This window comes from Lithobates pipiens, unplaced genomic scaffold (genome assembly GCF_037356315.1).
Source record: "Lithobates pipiens isolate NorthernLeopardFrog02 unplaced genomic scaffold, aLitPip1_a1.2 Scaffold_8, whole genome shotgun sequence".
Classification (NCBI taxonomy): Eukaryota; Metazoa; Chordata; class Amphibia; order Anura; family Ranidae; genus Lithobates; species Lithobates pipiens.
Window position 1 is genome coordinate 608,093,725 of NW_027507903.1, and position 7,136 is coordinate 608,100,860.

The 7,136-nt window shown below is 49.2% G+C and overlaps 1 non-coding gene across 1 annotated transcript; it reads left to right on the top strand.

Moving 5' to 3' along the window:
- Positions 1–4,597: 4,597 nt before the first annotated feature.
- TRNAS-GCU (transfer RNA serine (anticodon GCU)) lies at positions 4,598–4,679 on the top strand. The gene has a single exon. It is a non-coding gene; the product is annotated as a tRNA-Ser (tRNA).
- The last annotated feature ends 2,457 nt before the right edge of the window (positions 4,680–7,136 follow it).

The following is a 7,136-nucleotide window of genomic DNA, read 5'->3' on the forward strand; positions in this document are numbered from 1 at the left end:
ACATGGATGATTTATCTGCACTATTTGAAGACATTTATCACCCCCCCCCCTCCCCTTCTGTCCTTGCTTTTTAACCACTTGCTTACTGGGCACTTAAACACCCTTCCTGACCAGACCAATTTTCAGCTTTTGGTGCTCTCACACTTTGAATGACAATTACTCAGTCATGCAACACTGTACCCAAATGAATTTTGTGTCCTTTTTTTCCCACAAATAGAGCTTTCTTTTGGTGGTATTTGATCACCTCTGGGGTTTTTATTTTTTGCGCTATAAATGAAAAAAGACCGAAAATTTTGAAAAAAAACGCATATTTCTTTGTTTCTGTGATAAAATTTTGCAAATTATAATTTTTTTTTCATAAATTTTGGCCACAATTTATACTGCTACATATCTTTGGTAAAAATAACCCAAATTAGTGGATATTATTTGGTCTTTGTGAAAGTTAGAGAGTCTACAAGCTGTGGTGCGAATCGCACAAAATTGATCACACCTGATGTACTGGTGGCCGATCTCATTTCTTGCGACCCGAACAAGTCAGGAAAGTACAAATACCCCCCAAATGACCCCTTTTTTGAAAGTAGACATTCCAAGGTATTTACTAAGATGCATGGTGAGGTTTTTGATGTTGTCATCTTTTTCCCACAATTCTTTGCAAAATGAAGATTTTTTTTTTCTCACAAAATTTTCAATGTAATAGGTTATTTCTCTCACATGGCATGTGTATACCACAAATGACACCCCAAAATACGTTCTGCTACTCCTTCTGAGTATTACGATACCAAATGTGTGAGACTTTTACACAGTCTGACCACATACAGAGGCCCAATATTGAAATAGCACCATCAGGCGTTCTAGGAGCATAAATTACACATCTTATTTCTCAACCACCTATTACAGTTTTGAAGGCCCTGGAGCACCAGGACAATGGAATTGCCCACAAAGTGACCCCATTTTGGAAAGCTAACACCCCAACGTATAATCTATGAGGCATAATGAGTCGTTTGAATGGTTCATTGTTTTTTCAGAAGTTTTGGGAAAATGTGGAAAAAAATGAAAACGCATTTTTTTTACGCAAAGTTGTCCATTTATAAGATATTTCCAACACATAGCATGTACATAGCAAATATGACACCCCAAAATACGTTCTGCTACTCCTCCTGAGTATAACGATACCAAATGTGTGAGACTTTTACACAGCCTGGCCACATACAGAGGCCCAATATTGAAATAGCACCATCAGGCGTTCTAGGAGCATAAATTACACATCTTATTTCTCAACCACCTATTACAGTTTTGAAGGCCCTGGAGCACCAGGACAATGGAAATGCCCACAAAGTGACCCCACGGGGCACTGACGACACGTGGCACTGACAGATGGCACTGGAGGCAGATGGCACTGGAGGCAGATGGGGCTGACAGATGGGGCTGACAGATGGGGCTGAAAGATGGGGCTGACAGATGGGGCTGGCAGATGGGGCTGGCAGATGGGGCTGACAGATGGGGCTGGCAGATGGGGATGACAGATGGGGTTGGCAGATGTCGCTGGCAGATGGGGCTGGGGCTGGCACTGGGGCTGGCACTGGCAGATGGTGCTGGCTATTTGCTCTGGCTAATTGCTCTGGCAAATGGGGCTGGCAGATGGCACTGTGGCTGGCAGATGGCGCTGGCAAGTGGCGCTGGCAGGTGGCACTGGGGCTGGCGGCACTGGGGCTGGCGGCACTGGGGCTGACGGATGGCACTGGTGCTGGCAGGTGGCACTGGTGCTGGCAGGTGGCACTGGCAGGTGGCACTGGTGCTGGCACTGGCAGGTGGCACTGGCAGGTGGCACTGGCAGGTGGCACTGGGGCTGGCGGCACTGGGGCTGGCGGCACTGGGGCTGACGGCACTGGGGCTGACGGATGGCACTGGCACTGGCAGGTGGCACTGGCGCTGGCAGGTGGCACTGGCGCTGGCAGGTGGCACTGGCAGGTGGCACTAGCAAGTGGCACTGGCGGCACTGGCACTGGCGGCACTGGTGGTGGCACTGGCAGGTGGCACTGGCGGCACTGGCACTGGGGCTGATGGATGGCACTGACGGATGGCACTGGCGCGGGCAGGTGGCACTGGCGCTGGCAGGTGGCACTGGCACTGGCGGCACTGACGGCACTGGGGCTGACGGCACTGGGGCTGACGGCACTGGGGCTGACGGATGGCACTGGCAGGTGGCACTGGCAGGTGGCACTGGTGCTGGCAGGTGGCACTGGCAGGTGGCACTGGGGCTGACGGCACTGGCGGCACTGGGGCTGACGGCACTGACGGCACTGGGGCTGACGGACGGCACTGGGGCTGACGGGCGGCACTGGGGCTGACGGGCGGCACTGGGGCTGACGGGCGGCACTGGGGCTGGCAGGCGGCACTGGCGCTGGCGGCACGGGCTGACGGCACTGGGGCTGACGGCACTGGGGCTGACGGCAGGCGCTGGCAGGTGGCACTGGCGGCACTGGCACTACTGGCAGATGGCACTGGGCTGACAGATGGCACTGGTCTGACAGATGGCACTGGCACTGGGGCTGACAGATGGCACTGGGGCTGACACTGGCACTGGGGCTGACACAGGCACTGGGCTGACACAGGCACTGGGGCTGAGACAGGCACTGGGGCTGAGACTGGCACTGGGGCTGAGACAGGCACTGGGGCTGAGACTGGCACTGGGGCTGCACTGGGGCTGACACTTAGATCGCTCTCCCTCCTCACATGCTGTCTCTGTGTGAGGAGGGAGAGACACGGCAATGGGAGATGATCTCATATGTTTACATATGAGATCATCTCCCATTGGCAGCTGCGATCGCGCTGTGAACGGCCGCTTTGATTGGCCGTTCACGGCGATCTGTATTTGCCTGTCTCCGGGAGACACGGCAAATACAATACTTCCGCGATGCGCGCCCCCGGCGGCGCGCATTGCGGAAGTAAACACCAGGCCATCCAGGGACGGCCAGGCGAAGGAAGCCGCCCACTCTAAGGCCGTCATTCGGCCATAGGGCGGGTGGGAAGCGGTTAAAATATTATTGTTATGTAAACAAGTAGCAATTTAACCACTTGCTTACTGGGCACTTAAACCCCCCTCCTGCCCAGACCAATTTTCAGCTTTCGGCGCTGATGCACTTTGAATGACAATTGCGCGGTCATACAACACCGTACCCAAATGAAATTTTTATCATTTTTTCCCCACAAATAGAGCTTTCCTTTGGTGGTATTTAATTACAGCTCGGAGTTTTATTTTTTGCTAAACAAACAAAAAAAGATGCAAAAAAAAAAAAATCATGTTTAATAGTTTGTTATAAAATTTTGCAAACAGGTCATTTTTCTCCTTCATTGAAATGCGCTGATGAGGCGGCACTGGTGGGCACTGATAGGCGGCACTGGTGGGCACTGATAGGCACAGTTAAGGCGACACTAATAGGCACAGATAAGGTGGCACCGATAGGCACAGATAAGACAGTACTGATGGGCACAGATAAGGCGGCACTGATGGGCAAAGATGGGCACTGATGGGTGGCACTAAGGGGCACTGATGGGTACCACTGATAGATGGGACTGATGGGCACTGAAAGGTGGCACTGATAGGTGGCACTGCTGGGCACTGATGGGAGGCACTGATGGGCACTGGTAGATGACACTGATGGGCACGGATATGTGGCACTGAGGTGCAGCAATGTTTTTGAGGCAGATTGTGGGCACTGATAGGTGGCACTGTGGGCACTGATGTATGGCACTGTGGGTACTGATGTATGGCACTGCTGGGTGGCACTATGAGCACTGATGGGTGGCACTTTTTTAATCATCTGGGGGTTACTGGCAGGAGGCAGGTGGGCACTGATACGCTGATCAGTGATCGGCTTTTTTTTTTTCTCCTCGCGCTGTCAGCGCGAGGAGGAAAAATAGCCGATTACCGGCTCCATTGTATCACATGATCAGCTGTCATTGGCTGACAGCTGATCACGTGGGAAGGGGTCGGGATTGACCCCTTGCTCGGATCCGTGATCAGGCGAGTCTCATAGACTCGCCGATCACAGAGCGCGCCGCACGCGCCCCTCAGGGGGCGCGCAGGCCGCTCGTGCCCGGCAAAGGAGGTCCGCGCTGTAGCCGTCATTTGGCTATAGCGCGGATCTCAAGAGGTTAAAGAGCTTCCAGTGGTACTTATTTATAGTCATTTGTAACTTTTCTTCATAGGTTATTAAAAAAAACAGCAAACTTTGGCTGGTTAGCACTTTACTAATTTCTTCAAGGTTTTGGTTGGATCTCCATAGAAGCTATGTAAATTCTTGAAGCAAACTTTTTTAAACTGTAATATTTTTCACCTTTTTCTCCTAATGCTTTAGAGGAGCAGGAGGTAGTAGTTTGATGACATCCTCCTCCATAACCTCAGACAAAATTGATTTCTGTCTCTAAAAATACAAGATACCAGACAATGATTTCCTTGCCTACATGCTTCTCCTCTTTGGATGTTTGTGAATGTGACCACACAGAATAGGAAATCATATGTTTCCAGAAAAGAATTAGCCCCTGTCAGTTTTTTACTTTAAAAAAATTCCAAAATTTTGGTGCAGCCTATCACCTTGACGAGGTGGCCGAGTGGTTAAGGCGATGGACTGCTAATCCATTGTGCTCTGCACGCGTGGGTTCGAATCCCATCCTCGTCGACTGGGTTTCTTTTGTTCCTATGCTGAAGTCAATATCATTTAAAAATGTGATCTTCTGATATGATGTTACCATAACAGGTTGCTTCTATGTCAAAATGTATACCAATCGAAAACCAGGAACAAAATGATAAAGAACCCTGTCTACAGTCACCGTGACTTTATATTCGACAAAATATTGAGTTTATTAGTACAAAATATTTTTTAAATTTCAATTGTTATTAAAAAAATTATACTTAACCACATTGCCCCACCAATATAAAAAACACACAATTGTGTATAAAAATGCCACTCGTTCACTCTATTGCATGCAGACTAGTGATGGACGAACGTTTCGCCCGGCGGTCGTTTCGCGGCGAATTTCCGACATTCGCGGTCCGCACGTTCGAACGCCTTTTTCCGTCGTTCGCCGCGGCGGACTTACGTGTTTAATGTATACAAGAACTTTAACCTTTGGTGACACGTTTATCATGTGATACAGGACAGCCAATTGAGACATGACAGCACATGGACACTTGGACATTCCCCCTAACCTATAAATACACCCGATCCGGTGGCCATTTTACATTCTTTCTTCTGTTACGATAGGGACAGGTTCCTGTGTGGAGTAGGGAGAGATAAACCACTAGCTATTTGGTACACAAAAGTTCTTTTCAGGACTGGTATAGGTGTTAGGTGTTGATAGGTTTGCTGTGCTGCTGATTCTTGCAGCAGCCTGAGTGTCTTTTGTTAGTTTAGAGAAAGGGAAAGGACGGTGTATGCTACAGGGACAGCCAGATTAGTCTTTCATCATCATCATCATCATCATCATCATTAGCTGTTACTATCAAGGTCCACAAAAGAGCTGTTCCAGTAACCACTAATCGTTCTCTTTTTTTGCCAATTTGTATAGGGACAGGAAGGAAGCAGTGTTGTCAGGCAGTGAGGGTAATTTTAAAGACTTGCTGTTATTATTAGTTCCACAAAGGTTCTTTTCAGGACTGGTATCAGTGGTACAGTAATAGGCTTGTACATGTATAATATTCTTTCTTCCAAATATAGAAAGGATATTATACTTGACTGCTGCCCTTCTGCTGCAGTCTGCTAAACATTCACAACTCACTTGTTCCACAAAAGTTCTTATAAGGACTGGTAACTTGGTATAGGGTGCTACGGTACATAGGCTTGAGTGCGGTACAGTCTGCTGTTCTGTAAGGACCGCTATCGGTCCACAATAGATAGGGTTGACGTGCACCACTGCTGACCGCTGCCCTATACTGCAGCAGTCCTTCAGCGGTATAGGGACTGACGTACAGTCTGCTAATCACTAACACACAACCTGCTTGTTCCACAAAAGTTCTTATAAGGACTGGTAACTTGGTATAGGGTGCTACGGTACATAGGCTTGAGTGCGGTACAGTCTGCTGTTCTGTAAGGACCGCTATCGGTCCACAATAGATAGGGTTGACGTGCACCACTGCTGACCGCTGCCCTATACTGCAGCAGTCCTTCAGCGGTATAGGGACTGACGTACAGTCTGCTAAACACTAATACACAACCTGCTTGGTCCACAAAAGTTCTTATAAGGACTGGTAACTTGGTATAGGGTGCTACGGTACATAGGCTTGAGTGCGGTACAGTCTGCTGTTCTGTAAGGACCGCTATCGGTCCACAATAGATAGGGTTGACGTGCACCACTGCTGACCGCTGCCCTATACTGCAGCAGTCCTTCAGCGGTATAGGGACTGACGTACAGTCTGCTAAACACTAATACACAACCTGCTTGGTCCACAAAAGTTCTTATAAGGACTGGTAACTTGGTATAGGGTGCTACGGTACATAGGCTTGAGTGCGGTACAGTCTGCTGTTCTGTAAGGACCGCTATCGGTCCACAATAGATAGGGTTGACGTGCACCACTGCTGACCGCTGCCCTATACTGCAGCAGTCCTTCAGCGGTATAGGGACTGACGTACAGTCTGCTAAACACTAATACACAACCTGCTTGGTCCACAAAAGTTCTTATAAGGACTGGTAACTTGGTATAGGGTGCTACGGTACATAGGCTTGAGTGCGGTACAGTCTGCTGTTCTGTAAGGACCGCTATCGGTCCACAATAGATAGGGTTGACGTGCACCACTGCTGACCGCTGCCCTATACTGCAGCAGTCCTTCAGCGGTATAGGGACTGACGTACAGTCTGCTAAACACTAATACACAACCTGCTTGGTCCACAAAAGTTCTTATAAGGACTGGTAACTTGGTATAGGGTGCTACGGTACATAGGCTTGAGTGCGGTACAGTCTGCTGTTCTGTAAGGACCGCTATAGGTCCACAATAGATAGGGTTGACGTGCACCACTGCTGACCGCTGCCCTATACTGCAGCAGTCCTTCAGCGGTATAGGGACTGACGTACAGTCTGCTCACTTCCTTGACCCAAAAAAGCACACCGTACTATATGCCCCTACCCTCCTCTTTGAAGA